We start from the raw sequence: 15,288 nt of genomic DNA, 5'->3' as shown, positions 1-15,288 counted from the left end.
GTTGGTTTCATTTCTATCCTATATCAACGTGAATTAACAATAGGTGTACATATGTCCCTTCCCTCTTGAACCGTCCCTCCCACCTCCCACTCTTTCCCACCCCTCCAGGTTGTTACAGAGCCCTGGTTTGATTTCCTTGAGTCATATAGCAAATTTCTATTGGCTATCTTATTTTACGTATGGTAGTGTATATGCTTCCATGCATCTGGGATTTTTTTTTTATTCCTAGGAAAATCCAAACATAAGATTTATATTTTCAATATTTTCAGGTTAATAACTTGAAAACCTACTAACAGTTCTAATTACATGTTAGAAAGTGAAGTGTTTTGCTTTGTGCTTTCAGACAAGAGAGTGCCCCCACGAACAATACAAACACATTCCAAATGTGGGCTCTTTCAACCAACAACTAACCTTTTGCTAATAACATTCACCTGTGTTGTAATGCTATTGTCCTGAGAGGTTAAAGTATCGGGATGCGTTTACCCCGAGGGTCTTTCCTGTGTGCTGATATCTATCATTCTGCCCTCCTCTGTGTTGAGAGGCAGTGAATATAGTATCTAAACATACTGTCAAACCTTGGTGGTTTGTCATTTCCCCTTTGTTCAGTCTCCTATTTCATCATTAATTCTGTCATTTTCCTATTTCTTGTCAAGACTTTGAGCCATGAGCTGTGATGGACAGCTCGCAATTCTGACCTTTCCCGGCTCTCACTTCCCGCCTCTCACATTCTTTGGCAGAAGCACTTACAGTAGTAAACAGCAGACTGGAGAATTGCCGTTGGGGGGACAACCAGCCCCCGGCCTCCTTTCCCAGGCCAGAGTCCTGTTCCCCGGCAGCTCCGGCGGCGTGTAGACATGCGGGTGCCCCAGGCCGCGCTGTGGCCCTGACACCGAAGCTGGGTCCCAGCCGTCCTTCTGAGCGCCCAGCGTGTCTGGGCCTCCTGTGTGGGCTGTGACTTCCTGCGCCCTGGCCTTCTCAGCCACTTTGGAGAGGGTAGAGCTTTGGGGCTTCCTAAGACAAAATGCAGTGCCTTCCACAGAGCTGCTCCCCAGCACGGAGTTCCTGACCCCACGCTCCTGAGACCTCTGGTCTGGAAGCACCCCAGCCCAGCTCTCCTTCTCGGGGGCCTCTCAGAACACACAGGGTGCCCCTCTCTTCAGGGCTGCTTTCTGTTTCTTGGTCCCCATGGCTTGCAGAAATGAGACCTTCAGGCTCTCAGCATCATTCTGGTGGTCCAGGGAAGTGAGAACTGGGAACACGCTGGGTGCTGCCTCTGAAAGAACGACCTGCTCCATCTGCTGCTGCTGTGGAAGTGAGGCTGGCTGGCAGCTAGGGTGAGGGGGAGAGCACCTTGGAGTCTAGATGAGCTGTTACATGTCTTGTACTAATTAGCCCATCCTTCCCCTCTGTCTTAACCAAGGTTATTACCCTGAACTTGTCATTACGGGATCTGTTCTCTTTGTTTATGGTCTCCAGTTCTTTAAGGCCTTATAAGAACAAAGTAACAAGATGAAAGAAACATGGTGAGCCTGTCAGGAAGAGCAAATGCTTGAGGTTGTATTGAAGCAAAACTTCCATTCCTTTATCATCCATTTGTCCATCCATCCATCCATCAATCCACCTACTTGTCAATTTTTTTTTTTTAAGTGTGTTCAGTGTGCCCAGAATCATGTGAATTGCTCAAAATATAAATGTAACTCAAGTGTATAAAAAGTTTTCAGCCTTCCAGGATCACTCTTTATTTGGTGAGCCTAAGTGACCCGTACCTTTATTCTGCGAACTGCAGAAATCCAGTCACCCTCTCTAAGGGCTGTGTGAGGATACCCCTACACAACGCCTGCTGGTGTCACCTCTTTGTCTGGGTGCTGCTCGTTCTTGGGATTCTCTCATCACCTCTTCTCCTCTGCCTCTACTTCTGCACCAGCTGTCTGTGCTCTGGTTTGTTTCAAAGCATAAACACACTTTCTTCCTTCATTGCCTAAGGCTGCTATTAGGAGGTAGGGGTGAACAGGTCACAGTGGTATCTTAGAAGTCCTGTGAGAGAATTATAACCGAGACAAGGAAAGCCTGAGGAATATTTTGGCCTTCACTGCTCCAAAAGCATCTCCCATCACCCACCTCCCATCTCCCTGGCTACCCATCATCTTGCTAGTGAGTCAATTGCCACTCATCCAGGCTTTCCCTTTCTCTAGCCTCAGGCTCTTCATTTGAGAAGAGCAGGGAGGACTGTCTTTGCAGCTGGATAATGTCTCCTTAGGGGTGCCCCAGGCCCCCCAAGGGCTTGATTTTTGACATTGTTTGGTTTCTTATTGTCTTCCTCTTTCTTTTCATATCTGACCTCAGGCATATTCTTTGCAAATTAAAAAGCACACCATAGTATTTTCCCCAATTAAACAAAACCCAAGTTTTCTCCAAAGATAAATCAGTCACACCACCTAGAATGTAGAGATAGCTATAGGCAGCTTTTACAGTTGCATTTTGTTTCATAATTAAGATGGGAGAATTCCTGCCCGCAACCTGAGCATAGCAGGAGAGACAGTGCATGAAGCAACTTTGCAGCAAAATATTATGAGTGATGGGACAGGGATGTGCAATGGCTGCTATAGGACCATACAGGAGGAGGCATTTAAGTTCCACCTGCTGCTTCCTGGAAGGCTTTGTAGACTGACTTGAGTTAGGAATTTTCCAGGAAGATAATGGGGAAACAGCATTCTAAGCAGCTAGAGCAGTATGTGAAAGTCACAGAGGTGTTCAGAGGCCTGGCAGCTTGGAGGAACAATGAGTGTTGGTGTGTTAGGAGCATGGGATGAAAGGATGGGCAAGGACTACGTAGCACGCTCAGGATTGACAGTTCTCCCTGTATCAGCCATGCCGCTGTGAACTCTGTGCTTTTAAGGTGGCTGCGGCAGAGGATATGCAGAGGATGAACTGGAGAGATGCCAGGTGGGGGCCTTCTACTCATGAAGGCCCGAATTCCAGCAGGGCATGGAGATCAGATCTATGTGTGAGCGTGCTTAGTCACTTCAGTCATGTCCGACTCTGTGCGACTCTATGGACTGCAGCCTGTTAGGCTCCTCTGACCATAGGATTCTTGAGGCAAGAATATTGTAGGCAGTTGCCATGCCCTCCTCCAGAAGGTCTTCCCAACCGAGAGATTGAACCTGTGTCTCTTTATGTCTCCTGAATTGGCAGGCAGGTTCTTTACCACTAGCACTACTTGGGAAGCCCAGAGATCAGATACATGGCAGGCCGAATGACTTCATCGCCACCACGGGTTTGCTGGGGCTGCCCGGCTAGTGCACAGCACCCACCAGTATGCCTGAAGTTGTGTCTGATTCATCACACAGAAAGTCAACCAATAAATGTGGGTTGAAAGACTGAACGGGGGAGTTGGACATTGTGTCCAAAGATGTATTCAGTGACTGTCATTTCATGTCCCACATCTAAATGTGACTGACAAGTCTTCTCTGTGCTGACATGCACAATATGAGTTCCTGAAGAGCACTTACTTGCTACCATTTTAAAGGATAACTTCGGGATTGTTTAATAAAGAGATAAACTACAAAGGCATAGGCAGGTTAGGGAATCTACAAGTGATGGTAAAGTGCCTGAGGGTGGTTTTCACCCCGATAAACCCCCAAGGTGAGAGGAGGGATGTTCCTGGAGCCTGGAAGGAGAAAGTTATGTAGGGTGGGCCACCCTGACAGGCCCTATTGCCTTTAGTGGAGGTTTGTAGTCAGCTGGAAGAACCCAAGGGAATGCTACCTTGCCATGACTTTCCTCTCTCTCTCCATCTTCCAGCAGGCCACCCTATTGGCTAAATTCCAGCAGAAGCTGAAGGGCAAGGGGGCCTGTGGCCCCTCCCTGGCAGAGGGTAGGGTGTGTCTACCACTTTTGGTGGTTCCGGCCTTTTTACTTGAGATCAGAAGGCGTGTGGAGGCAAACAGAAGTCTTCCTCCCTGGACTGCCATCCGCGTGACTCTTCTGCTTTGGCTGCTGTCTCAAGGCAACAAAGGCTTCAGTTAGACTGAGGCAGCTCTGTGTCGCTGCTCTGCATAGCTTCAGGGTGCTCTCTGATCTCTACCAAACCGACTGACAGGCCCAGCTCAGTGGCCGAGAGTGAATTCCTCCGTTGGGCGCTTAGCAAAGCAGAGGGACCTCCTTAGAGATGTGAACTTTGATCAGGAAACATATGGTCTCAGACAGAAGTTAGGGCTAATATTTAAAATTTGTGCCATGATTGAATAGAAGCCCGCACTTTGGTCACCTTGAATGGGAAGGGAAGCGACACTTGTTGCACACCTATCATGTTCAGGTTCTATGTCACATGCTTTGCAAGACTGAAGCTCTCAGGTCATTGAAAATTGGGGGTCCATATTCACCATCACCAATAGTCATAGCTCGGTTAAAAACTTGATAAAACTTGATAAAATGTGATAAAATTTGCCATCTCTGTGTAGCACTTCTATAAGACTAAAGAATTTTTGCAAAGCTTTGAAAAATTAAACTAATGTAAAACCTCTGTGGGGAATTGTTGTCATAACTGGCTTGAAAGCATCAACGATTAAATAACAATGCTTCACGAGGCAGTGGAGCATGGTGCCCTGCTGAAGCTGCAGAGAAATCTGAATAAACAGAATGCAGAAGCTCAGTAGGAATTTGACCAGGCTAATAATATTTCATGGGTCTATAAACCTGTAATTTAGCCTCAGGATTTCTGCCCTTTGTTTCCCTTCTCAACTTGGTTTTCCCTTGTACTTTGTGACAAGGAAAACAAGGTTGTCATAAACCTTCCACCTTAGATGGTGGATTCATTGCAGGCAGCACTGGTTTTTACTACCGACCACAAATAAGAGACAATGGGGCTCGATGATACTATTGGATGTTATGCAGTTGGACTTGGTGGTGCTGGATTTGTTGGAAGTCTCTTGAGGCTCATGTGCCCCTTCTGGGAATTTTATTTTTCTAAACGAAGCCGACTGAAGAGGTTTTAACTTTAATCACTTTTCTTTAATGACATCATAATAACAGGGCTGGGTGAAATCACATATCTCTTTGCCAGATTTCCCTAACACCCAGTTCCATTGCCCAAATGAAGATGGCAACCGACCGTGCTCAAGGAGACAGAAGGATGCATGTCTTTAACAAGGTGTTACTGGAAGAAAAATACTGACCAGATGCTAACATTAAATCATAATCTATCTGACTTCGCTATAGCCAAATTGAAATGGCATTACCGTCAATCAGGAGCTCCTCTTTTAAAAATCTCACTGCTATAGAAATCTTTTCTTGAACTGTGACTTCGGTAGCCCTAGTTATCTAGCTAGGCACACAAAAAAGTCTTTTTTTTTTTGAGACGATTCACATTTTGTTCACTCTTGCTCTTACTGGCTAAGATACAAACTCTAGCACCTTGCAGAATGACCTCCACCTCCTCCAATAATTTCTGGGAGTTTCTATGATGTGACTTATGTGTGCTTATGAGCCAGGAAGGTCGTCTCCCACGAGGTGTCTGGTAGGTACCCCACTCCCTGCTCCTGCTTCTGCTGGCTATTGCTGCAGCCACTCGATGCGGCTGCTTGTGTCACATCTAGTTGATGTACCAGAATGCCTTGTCATCAAAGCTTTACTGTGTGCTCTGAGCCATCAGTGTAGCCGGCTATGCTATTTTAAGCACAGAAATAAGGATAATGTTATTCTCTATGAGCCAGGTAGCAAGGCAGCATTGCTTATGCTTCAAACACTAAAAACATTTAAAAAATAAAAATAGCTTCTTTAGTTTTAATTTGAAGTCTATTTCCCTCCCCTTCCTCCCAAAATATGGGAGTTGGAAGAAATACCCAGGGGACAGTCACTCCGTTCTTTCTCACTGGCTGCTTGTCTTCCAGGCCTCTTTTGGGTCAGTTTACTCCAGAAAATGAGTCTGTCAGGTGACAGTAGGCTCCTGGCCATCCTGCCTCACCAGACAATTAGACACGCTCATATTGGAGGCCTGGCACTGAACATGATTTAGTTTAAGGTGGGATTTCCTCATCATGGAGTGCAACTCATGAAAATCAGTGCTCTGAGACTCTCAAGCTCAGGCCTAAGTGGATAGCGGGGTGAAACAAACTAGAGGCGGGGCATCTGTTACAGGATGCTGTGTGCACCCCCTCATTCATATACTGGGGTCCTCACCCCCAGTGTCTTAGAGTATGACTACATTTGAGATGGGGGTCTTTACGGAGGTGATTAAATTAAAACTGGTCGTTTAATGTGGGCTCTAATCCGGTATGGCTGATATCCTTAGAAAAAGAAGAAATTAGGGCAAAGAGACACCACGTAGAGGGAGAGGATGTGGAGACAGAGAGAGAAGATGACCGTCTACAAGCCAAGGAGAGAGTCCTGGGACAGTCCTTTCCTCACTGTCCTCAGAAGGAGCCAATCCTGCCAATACCTTGATCTTAGCATCTTGATCTTTTTTTATTTTTTATTTTTTATTTTTTTATAAATTTATTTATTTTAGTTGGGGGCTAATTACTTTACAATATTGTAATAGTTTTTGCCATACATTGACATGAATCAGCCATGGGTTTACATGTGTTAAAAATTAATTTTAAAGGATTAGTTGCTTTACAATGTTGTGTTAGTTTCTGCTGTGCAGCAAAGTAAATCAGTCATATGTATACGTATATCCACTCATTTTTAGATTTCCTTCCCATGTAGGTCACCACTGAGCACTGAGTGGCGTTCCCTGAGTTATACAGTGTTTTCTCATGAGTTACCTACGTTATACATAGGAGTGTATATATGTCAGTTGACATCTTGATCTCTAGCCTCCAGAGCTGGGAGATGATGCATTTCTGTTGTTTAAGCCACCTGGTCTGTCTGTGGTCTGGCAGCCCTCGTAGCCCCACAGCATCCCAGGAACAGTTCTCAGGTGGGGCCTGAGAGGCCGACTCTGCCTGCAGGGGTGGAGCAAGCCACCCTGCGTGCTGTGGGTTGTTCTGAGAAGCACCAGTGTGAAGGCCAACCAGCAAGAGGTGACCAGTGGTGTTCTTGTGGGGAGGTGCAGCCCAGGAGTGAGGAGTCTGGAAGAGGCAAGATGGGACTTCCCTGGTGGTCCAGTGGTTAGGACTCTGTGCTCTTACTGCAGGGGATGCGGATTCGATCCCTGGTTGAGGAACTAAGACCCTGCATGCACGCAGTGTGGCCAAAAAAAATAAAAAGACTCAGGAAGATGTCTATCATTGTCAAGAAGTCTGTCAGAGCCCAGACTGAATGACAAAGAAAATGATAGGACTCTGGTTTGGGGAAAAACCGAGGATTAGCAAGGCTAGGACTTAGTGTCTGGACACTGTGGGGGAATGTGGGTACCTAGTTATGGGGGGAGGGTCAGGTCCTGTCACTAGAATCTGACCCTAAAATCAGATGGGACCACCAAGGTCATTTTCCATCCCAAACACTTATGTTTCTGACCTGTTTGTCCTTAAATCACCCCTGACTGGTGATATATAGGGTCCTAGTGTCTAAAGCAAGCTAAAATCTATAAGAAATAATGTAAAATGCCTTCAGTGTTGAAGTGGTGGCCCAGGGAGGCAGTGAGGTCATTGTACGGCCACTACAATTCTGCTGAATGAACAAGGGTACATCTTCCACAGGAGCCATTTGCTTGGTACGCTTATTAATTTCTAATGTGCCATTCTGGGATCTTTCCCAGAAATGTCATCCTTGACTCCTGGGAGGAATTTTTCCAAGCAGGTGTCTGTGCTTTGCCGCTTGTAGTGGGAGCTTCTGAAGCAACATGAATTGCCTTTCATGTACCACATACCCCAGGCAGAAGCAAAAATACCCTGCACAGGAGAGACTGTAGACAGTGTAACTAGGGTTTCAGTTTAGTTTTGCCTGCAAATGGAAAACAATTTAAGCAGTTGCTCTACCGGTTCATGCAAGTAATCAGAGCTACTAGCACAGAACATAGTCTCAGATTTGCTGGATCTAATACTCTAGAACAGCACTTTTCAGACATTTTGTAATAGAATCCTTTGTTCAGATGGATTAAGGAGAACTCATGACAACAGAAGGAAGAGGAGCAGCTTCAGTTGAAACAGAGAGGGGAGGCCTGCCTGCTGCTCATCCCCCAACCAGAGCGAGTTTTTGATGAAGGGCAGTTTAAAAGCCACCCTCAGCTTTTAATTCACTCAGGAAGAGTAGCTCATTCATTAATTGACCAGGCTGATATATTATGAATATATTACAAATATTGAAAAACTTAAGAAACTTTTAGATTTTCAAAATATGAGACTATGACCTTAAAAGATGAAAAGAAAGTTAGCTAAGCATAATAAGTTGTCCCAATTATTTGCTGTTCTTTTAACAAGCGAACCCAATACTTTAATGGCTTGAGATAACAACATGCATTTAATTTGCTCCTGAATTGCAGTTTGGATGGGGACAGCTCTGCTCCAGTGGCCTCAGGCTGGGGCAACTTAACAAGGACTGGAACGTTCCCTTCCAAGATGGTTTACTCAAATGGCTGGCAGGTTGGTGCACTGTTAGCTGGGGGCTCATTTGGGGCTGTTGGATTGGAGCCTTGATTAGTTTTCACAGAAGTCTCTCCTTGGGCTGCTGAAGATTCCACAGCATGGTAACTGTGTTCCAACAAAGTAGAGATCCAGACAGGCAGTGAATGTATGGCAAAAACTATTACAATATTGTAAAGTAATTAGCCCCCAACTAAAATAAATAAATTTATTAAAAAAAAAAGAAAGAAAAGAAAGCTGCCAGTCTTGTAAGAGTTTCCCCTGGAAACTGAGAAGGTGTCAGATTCACTTCATTTCATTGGTCAAAGCAGCTACAGAGCCCACCCGCATTCGGGGCCACAGACCACACCTCTTCATGGGAAGAGCATCAGAGAATTTATGGCTATCTTTAAACCACTGCAGTGGTTCTTTCTTTTTCCTTCTCTTTATTCTGTCATCATGCTGTTCTTCCTCCTCCAATGATAAAAATGTATGGAATCATTTCTGTGCACCAGGCACTTTGCTTAGTGTTCCAGCAGCACGTAAGAGAGAAGAGATAATCCCATATTCACAAGAGAAGATTTGTTTCCTCCACAAATTATCACTAAAGAGAAGCAGTCACAACTTATGATCACTTACATGTAACAAATGTTTAGAGATTGCCTACTGTATGTGCCAGATGCTGGAGGGACTACCAGGATCATTAAGACCCAGGACTTACCTTCATTGAGTGTACAGTCAACAACGATCAGACAAGACAGCACATGGCCATTTTTATTATAGACCTATAAGCAGTGTGTTGGGAGAGCACAGGGTTGGGAGACTGATTTTGGCTGAGAGGTGGGGAATGATTCATGGGGGAGGCAGCAGTTGAAGACACTTCAGATAGAGGCTGCGAATGAGGCACATTCCAAGACAGGAATCCAATGAGAAGATGCTCATAGGTTGGAAGATGCTGGTTTGATTAGGAAACGATGCTGCAGGTGTTTTGGTAGGAGTTTGATGTCTGTGTAGGGGAGCTTAGGGAAGATAATGCTGGGAAAATGACTTAGCGGCCTTGTTGGGAAGGCCCCAGAATTGTATTTTTAAAGCTCTGGTTTGGAATACTTAAAAGTTCTCATGTTTTATTTGAGAATAAAATTTTTTTTTGAGTTCACAAAGATGCACAGTTCTGAAGTGCCAGCCACAGCTGCCATGAAAGGAGATATGGCCTCACAGCAGAGGATGGCTAGAGACATGGGCCATTTCTCCCTATCATCCTCGATTCAGCATCAGTGTAGCCGTCTGCTTTTGGAGATACTCTATTTCCTGTTGAAAACTTTTGAGTGAGGATCATCACCTTTTCCTGGGCTTTCCTTTTGTAGTCTCAAAGGCCTGGCTGCTGATGTGGAAAAGCTTTCCAGAATAGCTGTTGCTCCCTTTGCTTGAGATGCCTATGGGCAGCTGGAGAAGAGCAAGCAGGATATGGAGCTGAGGACCTGGAAAAGTGGCTGCTGTTGCCGGTTCTGTTGCCAGTTGACAGCAGCATCTTGGAGAACAAAGAAGTGGATATAATCCTTTCTGAGGATAACAGAGAAAAGTAGTTTTCAAATGAGAGGTCAGGGTAGTCGGGGTTTCTGTGTGGTTTAGGGGCTGTGGGTAGAGGAAGAGTGTCAGTGATTATTTCTTATTTCAAGTGAGAAGATAATGCCATAACCAGAGGAACTGTGATAAAGAATGTGGAAAATCACTTCAAAGAGAAATAAGAGGGTCAGAATTAGCTCATTTGTGGATGATAGCAAGGCCTGGAAACATTTTGAAGGAAGGGATAAAATGCTTTGAGAGTTAGGAAGACATAGAAAACTAAGCAAAATAGAAAAAACTCTTCAGATTTTTATTTTGATATCCCTAAAGTCTGATAGAAAAGCTGGGAAGATCTTGAGGAATGAGGATAGAATTGTGAAAGTAGGAGAAAGAATGCAGTTTTAAATCGTTATGAGTTTTTTGGCCCATATGCTTGTGGATGAACACAAATATAATTAAAAAGAATATGCTACACTCTATTTGGGGGCATTTTGCATACAAGGAGAGAGGTCACTTTATTAGCCAGGGCAGCTCCAAACCTACTGGATGATGGAATCACAAGCAGGACATTCCTCTGCCCATCACAAAAGAACCCACACAGTCACTTTTTGAGAAGGAAGGGTTACTGCACATTAACCGCAGAATCTGTTGCCCTCTCCCCAAAGTGATGTCATATTTGGGGCTTGTGTTGGAAGTCTACCTTGAGGGCTCATCACAGTGTGTAGTTATCCAGTTTATTTTTATTTCCTTTTCAACCCTCTATTTGTCCTCTGGCCTCCCCTCAATTAGGATATATGTTGCACAAGAGCGGGACCTTGCCTGTTGTCCACTGCTGTATCTCTAATGCAGCTCACAGTGTGGTAGAGAGTGGTTTAATGAGTGAACAGAACTGCTGTCCCTTGGAGCTGTCTTTTCATAAATTTTGGAGGAAACATTTTCCCTCTTGCTAGACATGTGACATTAACTTTTTAAAAGAAATTGTGTCTCAATTTAGAGGAGTATCCAAGTCCAGAGAATGAAAAGACAGGAGAGTATTGTGGCAATAGAGCCTCAAGCATCCAGTAGGAAGTGGTAGTTGGACACTTAAGAACTGACCAGTCTGAGTGGACCAGAGGATGGGAAATACCACATGTTTGCATGGTGCTGCCCATGCTTCAGGGTTCCCAAGAGGAAACAGGAGGACAGGTGGGCAACAGTCCCAGCTGGTGTGGGAGGCCAGGCTGCTAAGTGTCCTGAGGAGCTGTTGGTGGAGCTGGAGTCAGGGTTATACTCACCGATTGTGGGGCTGCCAGGGGTCACCATTCATTCCCGGAATATGATAACCTCGTGTCTGCAAGATGAACAGTGAGAACTGGAAAGGATGGTTTTGTGGAAGATGGGAGGATATTCCATTGGGAACGTGATGGGACATGTTGTGTGTGATGGAACAGTTTGTGGTTACCAAGAGAGAAGGCCAAAGGGGTAAATAACTAGAGTTTCAAGGCAACTTCTAGCTTTCAGACTGAGCTCAATTCAGACAAGTGAGTAGATGCCATAGAAATATGGACCACTTTCTTTAACTTTTAAAAATGTATCCAAGGAGCTGAGCACCTGGGAGGCAGGGGACCATTTGGTTTGTTGTCAGTTAAGGCAGGGGTCCCATCCCCCCTGGCGGAGGTCCAGTACTGATCCTTGGCCGGTTCAGAACTGGGCCGCAGAGCAGGAGGTGAGTGGCTGGCACGATAGTGAAACTTCATCTACCGCTCCCCATCACTCGCACTGCCTGAACCATTGCTAACATTACCACCTGCACCATCTCCCCCACCCCATACATGGAAAAATTTGTCTTCCGTGAAATTGGTCCCTTGTACCAAAAAGGTTGAGGATTGATGATTTTAAGGCCATTTCCTTTACAAACGTGGAATACCCAAGCATGTGATGCCACAGTCATTCTGTAAACTCAAGGTCATGATGTCTGGGGATGGGAGAGAAATGTTCTCTCAGTTAAGCCAAATACACACCCAGAAAGTATGTCTGAATATTGTTTCTCTTCCCTTCTTGTCACTAGCAGCCTAGGAGAATCCTTGGCAGGAACATAGGGGTATCTAATTTATGTGAAGAAATTTTATACAGTGGTTGCCTTGTAGCTAGTGGGACTATTATTCTGAGAAGTTGTGTTTTATTTTAACTTTTGAACAAAAACAATTTCAGTTAAGATAAGGTCTTTTGAATATTGTTGGTTTGCATGGTCACTTTGTGCCATGTCCTCATATGAAATATGGTAGGGCATTCTCTGCCCCACATTTTAATTAATCTTTCAACTCTATCTGTTAAAGAGCAGAGATTCTCAATTGCTTTGAATAGAAGGCAACATTAAAACCCTGAGAAAGTCACCAAAGTCCAGCATAAGTGTCTGTTTCACTTTGAATGAGGTTGTTTAGGATTTTAAAGTCCTCTAACTTCTCATCTCCTAATGTCTTTTGAAGATGAAGTATGGGATGACAGTTTAATAGGGTCAGTACTCAACTTTCCATGGGTAATTGAAATCCACAGACAATAGTTCCATTTCCTCTGTATCTAAAAGTTGTAATCCCTCCATCCACCCCTCCTCCCCACCTAACATTTGTGTGAACTCCTTAACAGGAAGCAAACTAACGTTTTTTAAGTTTCCTGATGAGGTTGTCTTAGTCTGCTCAGGCTGTGAAAACAGAACACCATAGACCAGTGACTTGTAAACAACTTAAACTGATTTCTCATAGGAGGCTGGAAAGCTCAAGATCAAGATGTGGCAGATTCAGTGTTCAGTGAGAGCCTGCTTCCTGGTTCATAGAAACCCAGGCAGCCTTGGTGGGGCACTCGAGGGTTGCTCCTGCTGGAATGAGCAGAAGTCACTAGGTCCTCATATGATAGAAGGAGTGAGGGAGCCCTGTAGAGTCTGTGCTATAAGGGCACTAATTCTGCTCATGTGAGCTCCACCCTCATTACCTCCCTGAAAGCCCCACCTTCTAATACCCTCACATTGGAGCTTAGTTTCAACATATGAATTTGGGGGAGGACAGACTTAGTCCATAGCAAGAATTGTTCTCAAATGTGCAATGAAATGAAAAAAAGGGTAAGTGATAGAAGGGAGGAGAGAAAAGAGGGATGATGAGACATAATATAAGTGGTTGTGTTACAGGAAGGCAGAAATGAATTGTCTGAGAGGACATAACGTGGTGCTGGGGTGGAGAGCAGCAGGGTAAGGGAACCCAGGAGAACCGCCCTGCCACGAGGCTCACAGTCTCAGGCTTTATGGTGATGGAGTGAGTTTCTGGATTGTCTCTGGCCGATTGTTCTGATGGAGCATCCTTCCTGGTGGTGCATGCATTGCTCAGCCAAGATGTATTCTAGCGTGAAGGTTTCTGGGAGATTGTCAGGACCTATTCTATCTTGCCTCTTCCTTTTGGCCCCTCCCAAACTCTTCTGGTTAGTTTCAATGGGGACAGCACTGAGTTCTTTACTGGGACCTCCTGTTGCGAGCTGTTGTCATCGTGCCTGGCCAAGGTGAGCAGTTTTGGTCACCCAGTTCCCTAACAGTTGAACTGTCTACACTGCCCCAGTCACTACAGTGTTCTATCCTGATCGGAACTCCCTGGGCCCTGGAGCTTTTCCCACTTTGTCCACAGAACTGAGAGGGAAGTCTGCTTGTTCTAGCAGGGGCAGCCCTCGAGTGCCCCACCTACACTGACCGGTTCTCAGATGGACTCACACGTAGGCGTTGCTTGCTCTTTGGGATTCTGGAGGCTGTCAGCTCAAGGCCTTTGATATTTGGACCTTGTGTGGAATCTGATGAATCAATCAACCTTCACCTTGGTGCCCACCGAGCCCATCTCTCCTCTGTTGCCTTCTCTGGTAGGAAAGATAAATGAAAATCCCATTATTCAACCCACAGTATTGCAATGGCAGTTTCCTTTGAGCCTCTTGGCAAAACCTGCCTGCTTTAGAACTGTACATCATATTGGATCCATTGAGAGCCATTATTTATCTGACAGGATATTTATAAAAGCCAGCATTAGCTGCGGCTCTGAGTCAATGTGTTTCTTTCTTGCTGACACACATCACACCAACAGGCTTGAAATATTTAAATACAATAGTCCCTTCAAGAAATCATTAATTTTTCTATCACTGCTAGAAGTGATAATTTGATGGATATGGATTTAGTTGGAATAGCTGAGCTGACTAGAATGGATACTTTCAAGTGTCTGGACTTCAGAGAAGCCTGTGTAGGATCCGGTGAGGGACCCGTGAGAACCGGAACCCAGAGCCCTTGGCTCAACCCCTGGTGCCATCCCACCCACTTCAGCCAGGAAGGCGAGTGCTCTGGGGGAAAATGCTTACATATCAAGAAGAGGAAATGAAGCAGGACAGACCACCTCATTACTGGTCTGTCTCCTTCTGTCCCAGCCTGTCTCCTTCCTCTTTCTTTCCCTGGCTCTCCTTTGCCCTCATTTCTCTTTTATCCCCCTCTCTCTTTTTCTCTGTCTCTTCCCCTTGTTTCATCTCCTGCTCTTTGATCTTCGCCTTCTCATTCACATTCTCTGCTTCATGTGGCTGTGCTGAAATTGATGACAGTCTTAAGTGCCTCCCCCAGGGTCACTGCTCCAGAGAGGGGAGAGGAGGGTAGATAGGGGCCAAGAAATAGCACATGTTTATTTGGCTGTTGGCTCAATCTTTCCCTAGGGTTCCTCATGCATAATTAATGCAGAAAGTTTCCCTGACCCTTCACAATACAGATCAGGGAGTCTAAAGTGCGAGACTTTTTGGATGGATGAAGGACTTGGACCTTTTCAGAATGTACGGTACCTTGTGTTCCTGAGTCTGTTTCTTGACCAGACGAAAGAGGTCTGTGCAACTGTGTGATCACTGGCCTAGCATTATGTTATGTTCTTTACAAAAGCAGCTTCGTAGCCTTTCTGTCCCAGAAATGGCTCATCTGCTTTGAAGATGAGGCAGACAGTAAGGTAGGAGACACATTTTCCTGTGTGGTTCTTGATGACAAATCATGCATCAACCAGGAAAAAGAAAAAGGCCAAACACTTCAGCGCAACCTTAGATTGTCACCTTGGGACAACCTTGGCATTTCCTCTCAGCCAAATTTGCAGGGAAAAAGGAAGTCAGAAGCTCAGAGAGCTGCTGACAGGATGGTGAGGAGGGTCCCCTGTTGCCTTCTGTAATTCTGTCCACCCTGGTGGCAGTGCTACCAGGA

The 15,288-nt window shown here is 45.2% G+C and overlaps 1 protein-coding gene and 1 long non-coding RNA gene across 2 annotated transcripts in view; one reads left to right on the top strand and one right to left on the bottom strand.

Annotated features, from left to right (window-relative positions):
- Positions 1–15,288, top strand: part of SLC7A11 (solute carrier family 7 member 11) — a 979,966-nt gene that overhangs the window by 236,778 nt on the left and 727,900 nt on the right. The gene's annotated exons all lie outside the window — the stretch shown is intronic.
- LOC145526335 (uncharacterized) lies at positions 9,252–13,630 on the bottom strand. The gene is made up of 3 exons (XR_014068858.1): positions 13,322–13,630; positions 11,339–11,394; positions 9,252–10,061 (listed from the first exon to the last, which is right to left on the bottom strand). It is a non-coding gene; the product is annotated as an uncharacterized LOC145526335 (long non-coding RNA).

The sequence above is a fragment of the Giraffa tippelskirchi genome, chromosome 11 (genome assembly GCF_054371585.1).
Source record: "Giraffa tippelskirchi isolate mGirTip1 chromosome 11, T2T-mGirTip1v1.2.pri, whole genome shotgun sequence".
NCBI lineage: Eukaryota > Metazoa > Chordata > Mammalia > Artiodactyla > Giraffidae > Giraffa > Giraffa tippelskirchi.
Note: the sequence above shows the minus strand (reverse complement) of the source record. Positions and strands in the feature narration are given on the sequence as shown.